Raw genomic sequence first — 22,454 nt, forward strand, 5'->3', positions numbered from 1 at the left:
TTGTACGGCAATTAGCATAATATAAGGGTGACCAGATGTCCTTGGTTGCTTAGAAATGAGCTTGTATTTTATATTTTTGTCTTTGGAAAATAGCCATATTAAAATCTTCCTCACATTGAATCACATGCATCATATAAATCACCTGAAATATCAGAAAATTCAGAGATTTAAATTTTATATATAGTAGATATAGCATCTGGGAGAATGAAGACGTTCACATTGTCTGTAAAGTTTCATTTATGTGTCACATTGTCTTTTCTTTTAAGTAGCTTTGTTTCAGGGCTACATTTTCCAACCAGTTTCCTAAACCTTTGGCACATATGTTGCAAACTTACCTGAAACAGTTTTTTTTTCTCTATTCCCTTTATTCTTAGTCAAATCCTGTACATTTTTCCTTATCTTTCATTTCCCTTTTCTTTCCCAGAAGCCATATATCTTCCCATTTTTCTTGCCACACTGTTTTTGGAATGAAAGGAAAGAATATGGAAATGGAAAAATGGATTTTAGACTTTGCTCCCTGAAAACCTAAAGGTTTCACAGCAATGGCTTCTGAGCTTCAGGTGGGGAGGGACACAGAGCAGAAAGGGCTCTTGGGGCCCTGTTTCAACTTTCAGGGCAGCAATTTCCAAATCATATTTCATTTAAAGAAAAAGTCTACAACACCAGTTTCTTAACAATGGTAGAACCCATAATGTTGTCAGGTAGAGTATAACCAGGTAAGGCATTTGACAAGAGGAAAGCAATCATACTGAAAAATAGAAGTTGGGGTGTGGAAGCAATTCACTGTGGGCATTTTATCTCATGATTAATCTTTCTTCAGCTACCTTAAGTGCAATCTAAATCTAAAATCAGGAACTGTTCTTTTCCTCCCATTTAATAGTAGCTTCTACTCTCCAAATATACCTTTAGCAGGATTTAATACCCTCTGTCATCTCAACAGGAGAAAACTATGTAGTGGCACTAGCATATTTCTATTGAGTAGGAAAATTAAAAAAAAAAAAAAAAAAAAAAAAAAAAAAACTACCAAAGGGTAAATATGTAACTACATAGTGAAACAAGGAAACTAAGAATTATCTCAAATGATGTCTCTATTGTTGCCCCCAAAGAAAAATTATATATCAAAATAATGTTTATGGCTAGAACATTATTTTTGTAGGACAAAAACATATTGTTTAATCATAAAGATATTTTGACTTGATATTGTATATATAGATTTATTCTAACAAAATAAAATTATACTTTGTATGTATTATAAGGTACACAATTAATTTCAAAATTAAAAAAATAATTTATATCAATACTTTTTAAAGATTTGCCCTACATTAGTGAAACAGGATGTGGGGTTTATAGGACATAATGTCAAAATGTTAACACTTCTGAGCAAAATCATTAAAGAGCAGGAGGTCATGGATTGTTAATATTTTTATTCAAATTCTCCACGTTTAACCTCAAATTAACTACTATTAAATAGCTTTTTGAATAAGAGGTTTGATAGTACATAATTTACTATTTATCTTGGTATCTTTCTTGAGGAAATAACTCTTATTACCTTAAAATCTTTCCTTCTCCATACCCCATAAAATGGAAGACTATTTCTTAGATATATTGTAGAAAATTTAATACATTTGCTTTTCTTTTAAAAATTATTTTCTCCAAATCCAACTGGTATGATTTTTTTTTTTAAATCTTAGCGTAATAGAGATATTCAAGTTTACACTATGTAAGCAGATTCTGATTACTTGATAAAAAAAATCTTGTGAAACAAAATAGCATGTTTCCAATTTTGAATTAAATATTACCTCTTCTACTGTATAAAGTAGAAAATATTTTGGCAAGGTATAGCTTATAAAACTATTATTGAGAATATTTCTGGGAAAAGCCTTTGAAAGTTGCCTTGTCCTCTTAATAATGGCTGGAAAAATAAAATAAATTAAAATGGATTAACAGATAAAACAAACATGCATTATTATGATGAAATGATACTTAAGTCCAAATCAAGTTTCCATATAATCAGAGTATATTTTTAATTATTTTCAGAAAAATAAAAATGTCCCTTTTAAGATTGAAAAATACTTTAATATTTTCAGATATTTTTATTTGTGATGCTGTCTGATTCTGTTATGTTTCTTGGTGTGTCTGATAATATCCAATCATGAAAAGTAAAATTAGCATTTAAGAACTATTTCAAAAAAGAAACTCCTCCAATAATATTTGCCCCAGTGAGCTGGGTAATTCTTGTAAATTGGTCTTTTGGCCTGAGTGATTTAGATAATTACTTAATTTCTCCGTTTCAGGTTAAAGATTCAGATAGTACTCAACATCAAGCATATGATAGATGATTAGTTTTATTCATTTCATTAGTAAATTGATCAAATATTGAGTGATATATTGCACTTGACCTGTGTATTGCCATCATATAATTTCTAACCGTTCAGATATAATGTCTCCCTAATATAATTAGTTCTTTTCCCTGTTATTATTTTCAGATGTGTTTGATGGATTAAGAAAGATTTGATAAATCAAACAGAATTCCAGATAATCGTATTAGCTATTGCAAGTTAGACATTATTGTATCTTAAATTAACATATTTATGTTTTGTGACTTTTTAACAGGCAGTAACTTCAGGCTCTTATGGTGGATACAGATTTTTGCTGCAAGGAAATAACAGTAAGTGCTAATGTATATGTATATACAGTAACCTTTTAAAAACTATAACATCTCAATATTTGGAACTTTATTATAATCTTAAATTCATGAAAAAGTTAATATTATTATTTAAATTTAGCTTACCACTTTATAATTTTGATAAATTTATTTATTCTAATGATATTTTCAATAGCATTTTAATAGATTAATTCCAGGTCATTTTAATAATGAGGAAAAATAGATCTTTCCATTTTGTCCAGTTTGTTTATGTCAGTCTTGTTACATAAATTTCATGTATGCATTTATGACATTGATGATCTCTTTGGTTAGCTGTTTTGCAGAGAGTCTATTTTCTATGGACAATTATTTGATGATTGGTTTTAAAATTTTTGATGGTGGGACATTTATTGTGCATGAATAACTTATTTTAGAGCAATTCATTTTTTTTTAAAGTTCTATGTTAAATAATTTTCATGCTAATATGAGTCACTAATTCTTGTATTAATCTCACAAAAAGTGAGAGACTGAACTATTTTTCCCAATTGGAATTAAATTGTAAAGTGGGATGGAACAAATTTTCAGTTCTTTGCAATGTGTTTCCATAATGGTTTCAATCTGTGTGTTTATTTCAAATGTAAACATAAGTAACTTTGGTTTTACCTGTGATTCTTGGTTATCTTGTGCCTTCCTTACATTAATGTAATTACTTGGGAATTATCTCTATCCCAAATTGAATAGAGAAATATCAGTATGCTGCAGGCTCCGTGCTCATCCAGAAATTAAAGTAATTTAAGATACATGGTTTTAAATGAAACTCTATTTGTAAGGAAAAGATGTAATTCACTGCCGGAGGTATCTGTCTCACTGAAACTTCAAGAGAGACAACAATGCTCTCCAAATTCTGAATTCTTCATTTTGCAAATCGTTCATATCCTGGTATCTTAGCTACTGAGATTTCTAGTGTGCTGTACAACTTAGCTGTGTCCTGGCTGCTATTCCTTAACGAATGCCATTTCCTGGGTGTCTTCCTGATTCAACAATTGAGCTGTTTGGAAATACTGCTGTCTAGTGACAGCCTCTTCAGGCAATTACAGTGTATTCCTTGAGCACAATAAATTAAATATTGTATTTTATACAATAGATAATGATTACACTTATAAAATTCCTGCAAGACTCTTTCAGAGATATACTATGTTATAAAAGACATTATTTTCTATTTTGGGAATTTCAATTTCATTTGTTTATTAATATATTTGGAGATAAAGGCTTTAGTGAATAAACTACAGGGATCTTTAGAAAGTGTTCACTGGCACTAGCTTTGTGATAGCCTAAACATGGTATAAAATTATTGGTAAAATAATTCAAACTATTTCTTTGTCTTACTGTGAATAAGGAAAAGGAGAAAGGGCCAGGGGAATGCCTTCATAAATGAGAGATGTAAGGATATTCACTTCCTTATAACCAAGTGGAGATCATAGTAACAACACTGCATATTTTATCAGTCATTTTATAAATGGTTTAGTTCAAAACTCTCTTTTACTTAGAAGATGTTTTAATTTATATTTTTTATCTTCAAATCATGTTTATATACTTACTAGGAATAATGAAATATAAACATATGTGTATAAATATATTTATGCAAATGTATATATTCTCATACACATATATCAACAGAATCATGTTTTCTTAGAGCCTCCAAATGGGAAGCTTTAAATACTCATACAGACTTTTATTTATCTTCAGATTATTCTAATTTTTAGTTTGTCTCTTAAGTCTTCAGTGTCAGTCTGTTCTGATTCTGTCATTTTTCCATACATTTAAGAACTCTTGGGGAGCTAGGTGTGTGGTCTCAGACACTGAGGACATAGAAAGGGAAGATTAAGTTCCTGTCTTCTGGTTGCCCACAGGCTCCTGGGGAAAATATAATCATTTCAAAACAATTTCAATTCAATGTGGTGGGCGTGGTGATAGTACTCTGGATATAAGGATTGGGAAGTAGAGAGTTGAGTGCATAGGTCATTCTGGAGGGCTAAAACAACGTTTTCTAGAGAAGGCATTTCTTGAACATAGTAGGTGTGTGTGTGAGTGCAATGGTGGTGGTGGTAGTGGTGTGTGTGTGTGTGTGTGTGTGTGAGATCCAAAGTGGGGATGGGGGTAAGGGATAAGAAGAAGGGGCTTTGGGAATCATTCCAGGCTGTATAGGAGAGGAAGGCAATACATGCAGTATGTAGCAAAATCACGGTGACAGGACAACGATACATACACAAGGAACATAGAATAAAATTGCAAAGTGGCACGAAATGAGAGAACTACAGCATAAAATTACATCTGCAACTGTACAGAGGAGTTTGTATTTTATTTCATTTTCCCCCAGAAGAAACAAAAGGGAGTCCTACTGAATTTGACAATAGTAAGGGACATTGGAGTTGCATTTGGGAAATATCAAGAGAGCACCAATTTTGAAGACGGACTAGGGTAGTGGGAGGAGCAGCAGAAGTGGAGATAGGAAAGCCACTTGGGAAACTATATTAGTAGTTGCAAGAAGTAAATGATGACAGACTTACAAAAGAAGTGGCTTTGCAGGAAGAGCAAAAGCCTTAAAGAACTCTAGCTCTGAACAATGGGGATCAAGTTATTTGCTTGATTTGTCCTATTTGAAGAAGGGAACCTACAGGATAATTATTGATTTCATAAACAGCTCAAGACAATGGGAGTGAATTGAGGGAGAAGATAGGCTAATTTTAAAATAAAAAAAAATTTAAAAACAGAAAAATTTAGCTCAATTTAGGGTACTGGACTCTTCCTCTTATTCTCTAGGAGGTACCCCGAGTGATTATGGAGCCCAGTTCAGAATCCAGGCAGAACAAGTTGGTTATAATGGCTATGACCGTTTGTTCTATCTTTCATATGTTGTCCAATACAGTAGTCACTAGCCTTGTGTGACTATTAAAATCAATTAAAATTAAATAAAATTAAAATTTGAATTCCTCATTTGCACTCATTATATGTCAGATGCTCAATAGCAAATGTGGTGAGCCAGGATCCTATTAGGCAGCACATGTATTGCCCAAAGTCATATTGGACAACACAGTTGAAGACTTTCAGACCACTCATAAAATAATACAATTTAAAACCACAAAAGTAAATCTGTAACTAACTGTTTTTTCAATATTTATACCTTTCTGAAACTTTTAGAAGTAGAGAGACTTAATTATATTCTTATTTCATAATCAGTACGGCTGATGAATAATACCTGAATTTTAATGGAATGAGAAATTATTAAATCCTCAAGTTTATAATTCAAGGATTTTTCTTTTTCATCAAAGGGACAAGACTAAAAGATGCTCCGATTCTTACAGAACTGACAAAAAGCCCATGGTAACAAATTAAAGCAGCCACTCTACAACAAGGCAATTTTCTCAAAATAGCTTATTTTCTTAATGTTTTTTCAGCATTTCAATTTCCATCTTTAAATTCATTAATAAAATTCATTGATGTCAGTTCTCACTAAAAGATGATGACATTTGAAATAACAGAATCTTATTAGGATACAATTTCCAGTGCTCAGTATGTAAAATATAGTTCATTATCCCCGAGCCCTTAAAATGTATGAGGTAGAAAACTATAAAATACCAGCCTTTAATAATAGTGTTGCCAAATGCTAGAATATCTTATTTCTGAGGGAAGTACACTTTGATCTTACAGGGGAAAGTACAGTTGCCCTATATTTTAATTGCACACAACCTGAGTGTATTACATGTGGTCTGTAGGTGAAAGGATATTTTGCACCTGGTGGCATGTTCATTATAAACAGAATATTTGAAAGAAGCAGAAAAAAGTGAGTTAATAATTTAGAATTCTAGCCATGGCCTATTTTTCACAAGAAGGTTCTTCCCCATGGTATTATTTACTTATTATTGTTTGATAAATTGTCTAACACTACATACTCTATCTATCTATCATCTATCTATCTATCTATCTATCTATCTATCTATCTATCTATCTATCTATCTATCTATCTATCTATCGTGCATCCGCATCATCCTTTAAAGCAACCAAGTCCACACTTCACTCTTTCCCCTAGTTGAAGAAAGTATATGAGTTTTTTTGTCTAATTCAACTTTGACACTTCAATGAATTTCAGTGGCCCTCTGTCAAAAATAGCTTCATAACTGGTCTCCTTGACTACAAACTTTTCTCTTTCCAATGCAGATTAATCTAAGGGATTGTTTTTATAATAGCACTTTCTTTTTTTCTCATGATACTTTAGGGAGTGCATTGAGTCTTAAAAATATAGTTTGTCTTTCGTCTAGCATTCAAAGCCCTTCCAATGTGTCTACAATAGTGATTGGGTGTAAGCTATTTTATTGCTGTTCCGTTTCTTTTCCACTTGGTAAGGGCATTTGATCCTCCAACTGCGGGCCCTCAGACTTCTTTTTCTTTATCCCAAAGCCTTTCAGCCTTTATGTCACCTTTTTCAGAGAATCTTAGTCTCCAGTGGTCTCAGTTTCCTCCAATATTGCTCACTTTTTGTGGTTTATTAATTTGATACATCTATATGTTCCCTTGTGTGCACTCTTAAAATGAAATTACGTTAATAATAAAGACTTACTTAAGTCTGTTAGTCATATCCTCTTAGCTTGCTTGAGAACAACTGTCATGTAATAAACATGTGAGATTATATTGTCGAGAGTACATGCTAAGTATTTGTTGATTCGAATTCAAAGAATAGAAACCCTAAACTGCATGCCTTGATCAGCTTGCTGACTCACACCATCCTTAGACACAATATAGAATTATCAAAATATTATTGTCCTTTTTATTGTGCTCAACAATGCTGAGACAAAAGATTTTCATCTTTGAATCTCCAAAGGGCTCTATGGTCCATAAATAATGACATTCTTTATGTCTAAAAATCACTCAATTTCTAAAATAACATTAATGTGTTCATGTAGTTACCTTTGAAGAGAATATAGATTTTGATTTACCTGACTACAAATATTAAATTATCTGATGGATCTAATATGGTTATTTCTGTGTTAGTTTATTAAAAAACAAACAAACAAAAAACAACAAAAAAACATTTAAATTAGTAGAAATGAAAAACAACATATTTTATTAATATTATTTTAAAATTGTTTTTTCAATTAAAGATGGCTGGAGAGACTTCACAGCTAATGAAGGTATCTTGAGGAGATCACCTTTATGTTTAAAAATAACTTAAGTAACATGAGAGTTACTTAGAGGCCTTTTCAACCCCAAATCATCTCCTTTATCTACATCTGTTTTAGAAGAAATACAAATGTTTGAAATTCCTAATGACCACTTCAATGTCTTCAGAAAGTACACCTAACAGATGCAATAAATTATCTGGCTATCTCATACAAATGACTTATTATTTTTTTTTTTTTTATAATTTCATCTTCCATTGTCACTTTGTGTATTAAATGATCTTCATGTAATGGAACCAAGGATAGACAAATTGTTATGGAAGAATGACAAAAAATATTTGGAGCAATAGACTTTAGCCAGGGAACAAAATAATCATGAGGAGTTCCTACTATTAGCTATTGAAAAAGATTGAGGGATTTTCAAAATATGAAGAGGAGGAGTGCAAAAGATATGTTTTGATTAGATGCAGTTATCTGGAATTTGAACCAGAATGTGAATTTAGAAAAATCAACTATACTGTAATGTGTATATGCAAAACACTGTTGCCTGTATTTGTCAATCCTATTTATAGCATATTAATCTGTGTTCATTCTTCAACATGACAGTTTTAGGAGTGGAAATTAACTCGATTTAGTGTTTAGGAGAATTATACAAATTCAATTTTATACTCATTAATTCAAAGTATAACTTTGAAGTAAAGCCATTATTTCCCCCCGTTGAATGTACTGGCTCAGTTTAAATGGCTCATTTGAAATTTTATTAAGTGTTTTTGTTTTTGTTTTGTTTTGTTTTGTTTTATAGGAACATAAGTGCTCCAGCTATTTGAATTAGGGCATTTTTCTACTGCTAGTCACATAGTGGATTGCACCCATACAGAAGATGGAAACAAACAGTTATGAGCTAGGGTAAGGCAAGACGTTTCTCTCAGTAGAGCCGGACAGAGGAAAAAAAATATGGTAAGAAGGTAATAAAATGAGAAATCAGTATCAAAGCTAACCTGGAGTTTGGCTGTTGGATGAGAAACAGAAACTTATAAATAGGGCAAACAGAGGAAAGAAGGACTCTACTGATGGAATGGAATGGAAACCAAAGTAGGTGAAGCAACTGCAGGGAGACTGGGGGAACAGCCTGCCTTCAGGCACTTTATGGCGACCTGCCTTGAAAAAGGTTGGCTTTATCTTCAGACTGTATCCTTGATAATGTTCTCAATTTCCGTGAGTGGTGTCAGCTAACTATCTAGGCACAGGCTCTGATTTTAACTGACAACATCTTCCAGCTGTTTTTCATGTACTTTTTAGGAAGATTTGTCTTAATATCACCTGTTTAAAGACAAAACAAAACAAAACAAAGAAAAACCACCACCACAAAACAAAATGACTATAATTATAAGAATCCATTCCTTTAGATTAAAAACAAACAAAACAAAACAAAAAGATCGATTATCCTAGACAATCAGAAAACGGGATCTCATCCTTTTGTCTCCTCTCTTGCTCTCCACTGTCCCAACATTCTTTGTGAATTATGCTTTTGTGTGAAATGATTGTTCCATGTGACTTTGCAAAAAAAATAGTTGAATAAATTGAATTACCAAAACTTAGATGCAGTTATTATTGCAGTGGTCAGGGTCATTGCCTGAGGGAAAATAGCTAGGGAAGCAACTGCTCTTGGGTCCCATTCCCAGGACAGGCGCTCTGCTCCCTACCAGCCAGTCTGCTTTAATTTTGTTGATACCTTGATTCCAGCCACTTTCTATGATTTCCTCATTTCTTGACACTTGTGAAGCACTGAGTCAAATTTTCAACTCTATAACCGAGAGCTATAGGGCATGACAGTTTAGGTACGAAACTCATACCTCTTTGCTCTTATTTCTTCTATCCAATTTTCCTTTACATCTATTTATACATTTGCTTGTTTATATTCATATATCATATAAATATATATCTCTATTATATGATATTATGAATTTTCTAATTTTATACTTAAATTAATTCTGTTTGTATTAATGTTTTGATGGTTTTAAATCCTTTATAAGTGCCAGTCAGAGTCTGTGGTATAGATAAGTAAGTTATTTTTTACCTAAAAGCATACAATATTATTTTTTTTTAAAAAGGAAACATTATTTTCTATAACTGGTTGGAAATGTGAATTACAAAATAGTTTCTTCAGCTCACTGGTCAACTGAGGACTCATTTATTCTCAGATTAGCTGTCTTGATGTGTCCTTGTTATATTCTGAAACATAGTAGATTAGGTAGATAGGTAGGTAGGTAGATCGATAGATAGATAGATAGATAGATAGATAGATAGATAGATAGATAGATAGTCACTTAACGAATATGCGTATGTATACATAAAGCTTCTAAAGTATTTTATTCACCCAATTCAAAGAAATGTTTCCTTCATTAAAATTTCCACAGCTTTAGTCTGTTTTGTATTCTTTTATAACATAAACTATGAATTGATCAATAATTTCTACCAAAGTCTAATCTTTCTATCATGGATGGCATAGTCCAAGCATAATCAAGCTATGCTATATCAGCATTATTTTTCTATTTCAGTTGTCAGGGTGCTGTTTGGTAGTAAAATAAGCACAGATGATGATGTTATAACTTTATACCAGTCAACTGACTAGTAATGCCAACACATTGTAACAATTATATGGGAGTATATTAATATAGATGCCAGTAATCAATCAAATCTAGGGCTTTCTGAAACATTAGTTTATAGGTATTAGAAAAATTAATATACTTTGTATTGTCCACATTTGTAAATATGAGAAAATTGAATAATATTGGTATAATTTGAGTGTATTTTCCTACTTTACATTAGATTGTTCCTAATGTATTGCATGAAAATTGAGGATTCAAATTTTATTACATTTCAAGTACATTTAGAAAACTCTCATTCAAAGGATGTTTCAGACTATGATTTTTGAAATAAAGAATTAAGCATTTCCAATGTCCTTTTAAAGTTTTGCTTCATTCATTTTTTAATTTGTCCTGTTAGAATTCGATAACTCAAGGCCTACTGGTGTTGTTAAAAAAAAAAAAAAAAATGTTGGATATTATATTAATAAATTTAATTAATACATTTAATAAATTTAGTTTCTAAAAGGGAAATATAAATGATATTTGAAGGCATTTTGGCAAGAATAATCCTGTATTTGTTGTTAAGGAAGTCAAATTACTTCTAGATCTAAAAATCAAAATCTTCTTAATGATGATCTCTTTTCTCTGCAGTAACCAACCAGATCAGCATTTGGCTCCTTGTTGGGAAAGGTCCTACTGGAGTGTTTAGTTCATTAGGTCTTTCCTGTTTCCTGTGTTTTTGTTTTGTTTTGTTTTACGTTTCAGTAAATACTACAGTCTTTCTGCTTTGTTTTGTTTTGTTTTTACTAGCTCTTAATACCTTAAAATCCATAAGTCATTGTACATTGAATACCAATATGTAATGAAAAAATTTAAATTAATAAATTGCATGTATTAGATTTTAGGCGAGGATTACTACTACTATTGCAGGATGTTAGATTGCCAGAAAGACATTTTACCACAAAATAGGTACCATCTTCTCAGTCCATACCTAGAACCCTGTCATTTTCTGTAATTACTCCACCATTCAAATAACTGGATCCACCATTGTGTTCCCTGCCTGTATCATGCTTTCCTTTTGAGCATATTTGCCAACTATATAGCTACGACTTCTTTTTTTGTTTTATCTCATTAGGCTATTCTTTCCATTGACTTTTCCTTCTTCCATTTCATCAGCTATGTTCTTATGTTCCTTCTTTTGCAAGTTAGATTTCTCTACCCAGGATTGCCATAGGAACTGCCAATTCCCTAAACTTGCATACAAATCAACCTTATCCTTTTGGATTCCTTCAGTTCATGGCCAGATCCTCCTAATATGCTTCAATTATATAGGTATGTTTCCATACTTTCAAGAAACATCTTTCTCTTGATGTTCAACCTCTACTTTTCTGGTAGATTCTTCATAGCAGATTTTAAAATAAGCAGTTTTAAAACAATAAGACACATTAAACAACAATACTGTTCAATCTCTCATCGCCCTCCAACTAACTCCAACTATGTTTACATCTTTCTCTACAGATATAGATATATATCAGATCGTATATATGATATATAGATATATGATATGCTATTTACTGGAGATATATATATATATATATATATATATATATATATATATATAATATCTATACCTCATAGTATACTAGATATATAATATAATATATACTAGAGAGTATATTGTGTTTTGATACAATATTTTGATAACATTTAGTATGGTATAATAAAAATATAAAGTTATTTCAAGTAGAATGTAAATAACAGAAAGAAACACTGTAATACCATACAATTTAAAAGTTATTTTTCTTCTTTAAATTTTATTTTATTTTGCTAACATACTTAGTGATCTTTTGAATTCACGGAAGAAATGTATCTTGTGTGACTAATATCTGAGCCTAGTTTCTTTACCTGTAAAAATGAGGGGTTGCCTTTGGCACATTCAAGCTCTAATAAGCTAGGATAGTGAAACTTAAACCTTAGTTTCCCTTGACCAGGCAGAATATATTTATGCTTTCATATTTTTACTACATACATATTTTTTAAAGACAAAGGGGACTTTCTTCCAAGATGTATGTTCTTGGAAGACATTCAAAAACTTAAGCATATAATTAGTTCACAATTTATTTCCTTCACATGAATAAAGGTGTCAGGCATACTGAATCAAGGTATAGAGGGTAAAGCAAAGAATATTATTTGCTTATTTTTTGTGTAACGTTTCTTTTAAAGTTGCATTTGAAGCGGCATTAATACAAAAAATTATTGGATATGACTTTTTTTAAATTTGTTGTAAGTACACATGTAAGCTGATAACCTTAATGCTGTATTTCAAAATGCAGGGAAAATTAGATTCATTTATAAACTAATATTTAATTAGTGTCCAATTTCCAAAATACAGTTTGTTCTAAACTTAAATAGCAATTTTTGGCACTCTTATACTAATGATGAATTCACTAAGAATACTAATGAAACAGAAAGTACAGATCTGGATTTCTCTAGATATATATGTGGTTGTAAGTGAAATATTTTGTTCAAAAGAAAGTGTGAAAAATAGGTTTTTGATGGTCTAGGTGTTTGGAGGAAAATTGTTAAACCTTTACTACCCTGTTTTCCTGAAAATAAGACCTAGCTCCACAATCAGCTCTAATGCATCTTTTAGAGCAAAAATTAATATAAGACCCATTCTTATTTTACTATAATATAAGACCCGGTCTTATATAGTATAATATTAATTCTTGCTCCAAAAGACACATTACAGCTCACTGTCTTGCTAGGTCTTATTTTCGGGGAAACACAGTAGTCATGAATTGTAATTTTGCCAAGAGTCCATCAGAACAAGCTCTGTCAGAAAAGAGCTGGAGAAAGTCATAATCAATCTGTGATTTTATATCAACCAAGAAAGATGACAGATCTGAAATTACTTTCTTTATACAGGGCTTAAGTTACAAATATATGTAGCCATCACTTTAGTGATAATGAAAACTGACTTTGTGACCTTAGGTAATCTTTCAAGGATATTTCCATGGAAGGCTAGGAAATTGCAACATTATGTTGAATGGGTTAAGTTTGCCACAATTATTTTATTCATTTGTAGATAATGGACTCAATTATGTTGCTGCATGTTCTTATTTAACTTTTTGCATGTGAATGAGGTTTTAGTATTGGAATGATACATACCCTATGTGAAATTTAGCCATCTCCTCTATCAGCTTGACCTTCTGCTAGTCTGTGTATTTACTGGCCAAACATTTCACCTGTTCCTCTTAGTTTAGTAGAGCTGTAAATAGAAAGAAGTAAAAGGTTAGCCAATCAAAATGCAGAAAATGTACAAAGATCAAGGTTGTAGGGCATGTGCTTCTAATTCCCAATATATATCAGACAATAAAATCTGACACCTCATTCTTGTGGCAAGAATTGTAATAACAGAATTGAAGTCATTGTGCAAATTATTTTTCATACTAGATTGTAGAATTGAAATAGAGTAACAGTGTTTGTCTATTTTCATTAAACTTAAGGAATTATACTCTGATGTGTAGGAAAAGAAACCACACATACAAAATAAGAACACAAGAAATATGTATATTTGAAAGTTCCGTATGTTTATATGTTTTCTCACTATTCCTTAATGAATTATAATCCAAAGTATATGTAGGAAAATTAAAGCATAGGTGAGACAAATCATAGAGACCTAGAAATTCAAAATTTGAAATACATTAAACTATGACAAAATTGCTGATAACTTAAGTTAATTTTTCTTTTCACTTAAGTTATGACATTTATGGATAGTTCTTGGCATTTGTGTAAAAGATTGGGGATATTGGAGTCTGACAAATGACTCTCTAAAAGATATCTATATCCTGATACCTGGAATTTGTGGTTATCACCTTATATGGTGAAAAAAGAAATCATAGGTATGATTAAGTTAAGGATTTTGAAATGGAAAGATTGTCCAGGTACACCCTAATGTAAGCATGTGTATCCTTATAAAATAAAGGCAGAGGGAGATTTTGCAAACACACAGGAACAAAGGGGATGTGGCCTTGGAGGAAGAGATGAGAGTCAAGTGGCTACAAGCAAAGAGATGCCAGGAGCCCCCAGAAGCTGAAGAGGCAATAAATGGATTCTCTGTAGCCTCTGGAGGGAGCATGGCCCTGCCAAAATATTGATCTCAGCCCAGTGAATTAATTTCAGGTTTCTGGCCTCAAGAATTATAAGAGAATATATTTTATTTTAAGCCACTATATTTGTGATAACAGTAACCATAGTAAACTAATGCAGGGGCATTTGTGATAAATGAGCAGAGCTCTTGGAACATTTTTGTTGGAAGCAATATTCCTTTCAATCATACAAAGACATGGGTTTATAGGTAGAATCACAACTAATCTAATCATCAGTTCAAACTCAAACATTTCAGCTCATCTTAATAGATATCGGTCTATTAGATAAGTCATACATTGCCTAAGAGTATAGTAGCCTGAAGCTCACTTGTCCTAGTGCAGAGGAATAACTGATTGGGAAATTAAGACTCCTAGAGATGCCTTCTGGTTAGCTGATAGATTGAACCTCCTTGCTCTTTAATTTTTCTGAGTGTTTCAAGGAGATAGAGAGTGATATATCAAAAATCTCTTTCAGTAACTCAAGATATTTATTTTGAAGGAGACGGGGGACTAAAATGCTATATAAAAGTCTGAGGGGTATCGTGAAGGAAGATAAGCCTGGTGGTACACCTTGGGTAGGGTGATGAATAATACCATATGAAACTTTGGGCAATTGGAACATGAAAGTTTAGAACAGTAATTATTGAAGATAAGGATAAGATGAGGTGGAAAGGTGTCTACAATACAACTTTAGAACATCTTAAAGGACATGTCCAATAACTCTCCCTGCTATATTTCCTAGATGTTGTTTAAACCTGAAAATGAATGAGATACCTGAGTGTAGGTAGAAAAGATAAATGATACACAGAAAGAGCACTAGAGGATTTCAGCCCTTGAGGATGGAGAGATGAGGAGAAAGAACAAAGGAGAACAAGATAAAGACCAGAGAAGTGGGAAGAAGACCAGGAAAGTATAGTGTCTGAGAAACATAATAAAGAAAATGTTTCAAGGAGAGGGAAAGATCAATTGTCAAAAGCTGATAGATCAAAGAACATAAGGACTGAAAATTCACTGTCGATATTAGTAAGGTGCGGTGTTACTGGTGAGCCTCACAAAAAGCAGTTTTAGTAGAGTCACCTGATTTGTGAGTTACTTTATCTTTATCATGGAAAAAACCTTTTCTGATGTATTTGTACAAACTGGTTCTATGAGATTAGTAAATACTCTGTGAAGTTAGATGGAATTTATTGATTGCTTTAAGGTATATCTCTTTCCCAAAGACCTTTATTCCTAAGATCAACACTTACAGGTAGACTAGAAGTGATAAATCATAAACTATTAGACTAGACAACTGTTCCTAGGAGTTTTGTCATAAAGAGAAAGAGAAAAATAGGGCAATACCTGAATGGAAAAGTTGAGTCAACAGAGTATTTTTTTCTTTTAATATTTGAGTAATAACGGTGTATATATGGTAATACAAATGGTTTTATAAAAAGAAAAAAAGTAAAGGAACTCTTGATGCTGAAGATGTGAAGTGGGAAACTGTTAGAGTAAGAGAAAAGGCAAGGGTATAAGAAGTTGACTACAGATGGAAGAGCTTATCAGCCTTTTAGATGTAACAATCACCAAGAGTTATGGAAAGAGTGGTGCTGGAGAGAGTGACAGTGATACTGGAAGCTTAAACATTCCAGGAACATGGAGAATGACCCAAATGTTGAAGGACGATCCCAACTACAAGAGTCTAAGTGGGCTTGTCTGGTGCTGTAAGATCTAAGCTGACATTTTTCAAGAAGAAAGGATAATTTGGAAGTGTCAAATGAACAAAAAAGACACTCGGCTCACTTAGAAACCAATTGGTACAAGGTATGTGGGGGCCAAAGGGAAGTCACACTAAAAGTTAAGAGGACAGCAGGGAATACAGTGTCTATAGGGAAGAGCAAGAGTGTGAAGAGAATGATCAGAGTACAGAAGGCAGGTACATGGTGGTTTGCTAATAATTGACCATGAGTTCCAGAGGGCTCACAGGAAGAGTTTCTAGAGTTGGTGAGCAGTGGGACGTGAGATTCTCTAAAAGGATAAAAAGGATACCAGATGACGAGCGCTTTCTCTGCTGACAGATGTAATGGGTAGCTGAGGGCAAAGTGAGGTTAGCCCTCTTGTTCTAATGCAGTTTGTGGTGGCAAGGCAGTGAATGATGTGGAGAGGAAAGTTAGTGACCTTACAAAGACTTGACAGAGTTCTGGGGCTCCCACCTGATTATTTCTGGAAAGGTAGAGGTCTCCAGGGAGGCCATCTTGCTCTGTGCTCATTTATCTACTGCTGATGTAGAAATGGAGGTGAGCAAAAGATGCATGTGCCTCAGATCTCAAAGATCCGATTCAGTCTCTACTTATAAAAGGAGAGAGATGACAGAGGGCATTTAAATACATGGCAATTGAGATGCACACCTATCTATCCTATATGAGGGCCGTGGAACTACTATAAGTAATTGTGAGGGCCCTTGATTCATAGCATGGATATCATTTTCAAAGGTTACGTAGCATATTCGTCCTAGCTCTGCAGGCTATAGCAAAACCAGACCACCAGTTAGGTTTTCTTGTATACTTATCATGGATTATCTTCTTTATGGCTAAGAACGCTTAAGAATTTACTATCAACCCATAGCAATGAAACCTTGACAGAAGTGGCAGGTACAAAGTTTTGCTTAAATATTTATATTCAATCTAATTACCAAGTACTCAAGCCATGCTATTACAAACCACAGCCCTCCAGTAAGCCTTGGATTAAGACACATTAGCAATTTCTTTTGTAATCCAACACTTCCAATGAGAATTTTATTTTAAAAAAAAATTAAATGTTACCTCTACTATTTCACTTAGAAGGAAGCTGTCATTATGAGAGATCAACCATGTTCACTTAAGTTTTCTTTGTCGGTTCACAGACAAGCACACACAGTCGCAGCAGAGCACACAAAGCATGGTAACTATAGTGTTTGCCAACACTAGATCAACTTATACGCTACTGTTTATCAACTTGAGAAGATTAAGAGTGAAAACTTTGTTGTGGTCAATATGTGGGAAAATCAAAGTATTGAGGGACAGTTGCAAACTGACAGTGCACCAGGTTTATCATAGAACTTAAAAATGTTGTATTTAGGAAAAAAAGAAAAAGAAAATAAAATCAAATTGAAAGGATGTTTTTAAATATTTTGTCAGATTACTGTGCAAAAAGCAATTTAGGATGAGAAAGTTTAGCAAACGAAACTCAAAAATGGTTAGAGAGAATTTGTCCCTGGAGGCAGTGAACTATCACTGAATCAGATCAATGCAGCTTGATGGTCCTTGTTCATTGTAATATTATCTGCACCACAGGTGATAGTCTGGAATAGGAAATTTCCAGCAATGCTTTTCAGGTCTGAAAACATACTGAGCATTAACTGAACATTACATTTTAAAATGTGGGCTGCCAAAGTAACAGGATTCCTCTTTATTGTATTTCACTTAGTAGAAATCATTTAATTGTTTTAATTGAAGTATTTAAAACCTGAATACAAAGATGTCTCTGATTTTGACTAGGGCTATAGAGTTTCAATTTACAAGACTTTGGCATAGTTCCTGTCTAATTAGTTGTATAGGCAAAAGAAAAAAACTGAAAAGCAAATTAGCAAAACAAAAATTATGAACTATAAATTCTCAACTTTGAGAACTGAATAGAAAAGTAACTAAGGAGAAAAAGAACTGGAAGTCTTTCCAAAAATAAGTAGTTGAAAAACCAAATAATACTGAATATACACCCGTGAAAGATGATTAAAGTAATTTTGCTTTTCAACAAAATATCGATAGTTCAAAAAGTCAGAAAACAATCCTGATAAAGGAAAGGTGTTGTTTTAGTATGGATTTCAATCCATAATATTGTTTTATTATTACTCTTTCAATCAAGAAAGAGTAAGAGATACAATCCTGATGTTGCTCATTGTTAAATAATAGTCATTAAGACAATTAATAAAAATTGCTTTCCAAAATTATAGAAACTCATAGTGATGTAAGTCTCAAAGATATAGAGAAAGTATCATATGGATAATACATTAAATATGTAAACAGTATTTCAGGGTATGGGGTACAAATATATTTTAATATATTATTTTAATGTATTTTAATATATTGTATAATATAATATATGTTTATATAATATATATATTTTATATAATAAAATATATTAATATATTTTAATATATAATATAATATATATTTTATAATATATATTACATTATGTATTAAATTATATTATATAATATGTTAATATATATGTTGTATTAATATAATAAATTATATTAATATAATATGTAATATAATATATACTATAATATATAATATAATGTAGTTTAATATAATATATTATTTAAAATACATTAATATTGTCACATTTCAATACAAAAGGCACTATTATGTTTAAGCATTGCCATTATAATTTCATATAATTGTCTCAAGTATTTTTTTTTTTAAGTAGGCAGGGTATAAATCAATAATCAGACAAATATTTAATATCTTTATAGTGTTACAATCATGTTAGTATTCAGTAATGTGCTTATTTGTGTGCCTATTTAATCCCAAATGAAAAGAACATATTTTGTCACAGCATAGGCTTATAGACATTTATCCCTTATTTCTTATATTCCACTTTTTTGTGTGACTGTTAAGATGGAAGTAAAAAAATTAAGTTTATTTTGTTTGGTGAATATTTTGGAAATTTCAAATTTACATCTTACAGTTCTAGATTAAATACCTGTTACTATTATTCCATGTGTAGAATTTGGTAAAATAAAAATTTTAAAGACATACGAGTATATATGGAGGAATGACTCATAAGTAGGAAAAAGAAAATCGATATTTTTCCTGATTATGTACATTGAAAGTGCTGACCCAAAGATAAGTTTCACTGACCAACTACAATTAAAAGAGCCAAGAAAGCATGAGTACTGTGTAGATCTGAGGCAGTAGGGGTTGAATAGGTAATAGAAAAGGATCAGTTGTAAGAGTATAAGAAAAGCTATTATGCATAAATAAACAAGGTCAAAAATAGGTCACGTCCTAATTCACTTCCAGCTCAAGTGTGCTCCACTGGAGATATTTCTCACCCAGTGCCTAGGTGGGACAGACACTCAAAAACAAAAAGCAGAGGTGGGATTCTAACATAATGTTGTTAATGAGAAAGTGAAATCATCTTTCATGCCTGATGATTTACTCATATGTGATCCTTGAAGAGAGATAATACAAAGGTATTGACAAATATTCCCTAAAAGGATTACTAGAGGAACTTTATTTAAGTAAACAGTTTGCAAACCAGGGACACACAGCCTTCAATAGAAACTTAGTGTGCTCCATAGAGACAAAGGAGAAGCTTACTTTTAGAGAGAAACTTCAGCCCATAGTCGCCATTTTGGTACATTTCATGTAAATGAGGCTTTTAAATTGCACAGTTCTGAATGGTTGGTAGAGACAGAAATGAGGTTTCCAAATTGTGCATTTCTGATTGGTCAGTACAGGTCACAGTCTACTGGCTGGATGGTAGCATGATGGCAAAATTAAACTTCCCTGCAGTGGTGGACTCAGACAGGATAAGCAGGCATGATGATGCAGGAGGTTAGATGTTCAGTTTAAGATTCTTCCTGGGGTGCAAGCTTCATGAGAGCCACCAATCAGCAAACTGTGCTAGGCTCTAGTTTAAACTTAGATCCATTTAACCACAGGGAGTGCATCTTAACAGGTAAATTCCTTCTCAGGGTTCACAAAGGAAAGCTGTCCAGGTAGCACTATTGACCTCTAGACACCTCTTAATATCTTAGAGGGAAAACTTTTCTCCATGTTTTGTGAAGCTATGAATTTCCTTGAACTTTTTTTTTTTTCAGAACTCTACCATGTTTCCCTGAAAATAAGACCGGGTCTTATGTTAATTTTTGCTCCAAAAGACGCATTAGGGCTTATGTTCTGGGGATATCATCGTGAAAAATCATGCTAGGGCTTATTTTCCTGTTAGGTCTTATTTTCGGGGAAACATGGTATGCATCCTTTCATAATTTCTCAACATCACAATCTCTAATGTCAAAGCAGTGTGGCAGAAATTAAGACAAAGAAGAGCTTTTGCTGCTGTTATACTAATAGCTCTCTATTTCAAGTATTATCAAGTAGACAAGTAATTTAATTGTAAAGAATAAAATTACATTACTCAGGTACCAGTTTCTGGACCCACTGCCCCTATCTTTGCTTTCCCTCCTTGAAGTGGTACTTTTTGGTTGGAAAATAGTGCATCTCTTTGTACGATATAAATGAAAGTGTAAAAAAAATCTGAAGTAGGGACGATAACTCACTGGGGAAACGTTAATCACACACACAAAAATCCACTGATTCTAAGACATCTGATTTCTGTTATCAAATCACTCATAAGACATGCGTACTTTTATTGGATTTGAAAAGTTTTTCAAAGGCGTTAGGGGAAAAAAAGAGCTAGAACTTAAATGTTCAAACATATCATATCAAAACTATGACTTTAATTTATCTCTGGGGAATTTTATTTTCAATTTGTAGCATAAGCATGGAATAGATTGCTTGTCAATGCTCTTTAACAGACAAAGGAAAATCTAAATGGGAACAAAAATGGAATTGGCAATACAATATAAAGAAACTAAGAAGGAACTCTATTTTGGATCATTGCAATTTTATATTCACTAAAATCACTCAGCTTGATAAACTAGCATTTTCAAATACCAAGAACAAATTGTCAAATAACTGTCATTATACTTTTGCCCAGTTAGATAATTAATTCTTATTGTAGAAATAGAAATGGCATCCTGGATTTGATTGAGTATCTGATTTCATGGCTTGATGCACATAATAATGATGTAGCATTCCAGGGCTTAATTCTTGAATGGTCTAGCATATTCACAGACGCATGTGGTCCAGAATTCAAAACTGGTCTTGGTAAAAAGAACTTTCTTGGGCAGTCAGGTAAGGGTATGGATTAATACATTTAAATCCCATTTTTGCCTGACAGTGGATCAGCTTAGATATCTATATATATAAGGCAGACTCAGCCTTTGGTGATTGAATTTTCTGGTTCACTGTAACTTTACATGTAGAAGCAAAACCTTTGTTACAAGTCTATTGTTCCTCTTTTATCAATTATATGATGTTTGGTCAACAAATATGGTGAATGTTTAAATAAAAAATTGTTACAGTAAAAGACACATTGCCATTAATCCTCCTCAAAATATTCTCCCTCGCTTTGAACACACTTGTCCCATCATTCTTCCCACTTTCTGAAACAGTTCTGGAAGTCCTCTTTAGTGAGTGTCTTTAGTTGTGCTGTCGTGGCCGCCTTGATGTCCTGAATCATTTTGACTTTGGGGAAGAACCAGAAGTCACACGGTGCCAGATCGGATACATAAGGTTGATGAGGACACCATGATTTTATTTGACAGAAATTGCAATACCAGAAGCTATATGTTACAAGGAGCTTTTCTGTTGTAAACAAGAATGCTGCTGCTGAGTGCCATCCAACAGAAAGGCAGGGATCTTCAATACAGGAAGAGGCACATCAAACCTTTAGTAACAATGTGTGACAAGTTTCAACTTGTTTGGTGCAGTCAGTTGGGTGTGAGCTATGGTTGAGAGAAGGTGTGTTTTAAAGTGTGCTGTAAATCATCCTCCATCATGACAGCACTTCTTGTCACACATCGCTTCTGGTGTGGCAATTTTTGGCAAATAACAACGTTACAGTGTGTCCTCATCCACCTTATTCACCAGATCCGGCACCAGATTCTGGTTCTACCCCAAAGTCAAAATGACCACAAAAAGTAAACATTTGGGTTGATTCAGGACATCAAGGTAGCCACTAAAGACACTCATGAAGCGTAACTAAAGACACTTGTGAAGAGGATTTCCAGAACTGCTTCAGAAAGTGG

General features: G+C 32.7%; 1 protein-coding gene across 13 annotated transcripts in view; it reads left to right on the forward strand.

Moving 5' to 3' along the window:
- The window catches only part of TENM3 (teneurin transmembrane protein 3), a 2,441,918-nt gene that overhangs the window by 708,567 nt on the left and 1,710,897 nt on the right, over positions 1-22,454 (forward strand). For all 13 annotated transcript variants that reach the window (XM_088793202.1, XM_088793205.1, XM_088793208.1 and 10 more), the window contains exon 4: positions 2,614-2,668. The gene's annotated coding sequence lies outside the window, so the exon portion shown is untranslated. The remainder of the gene's footprint in view (positions 1-2,613; positions 2,669-22,454) is intronic.

This window comes from Rhinolophus sinicus, chromosome 16 (assembly GCF_057876585.1).
Source record: "Rhinolophus sinicus isolate RSI-liver-muscle chromosome 16, RSI-T2T, whole genome shotgun sequence".
NCBI classification, from domain to species: domain Eukaryota; kingdom Metazoa; phylum Chordata; class Mammalia; order Chiroptera; family Rhinolophidae; genus Rhinolophus; species Rhinolophus sinicus.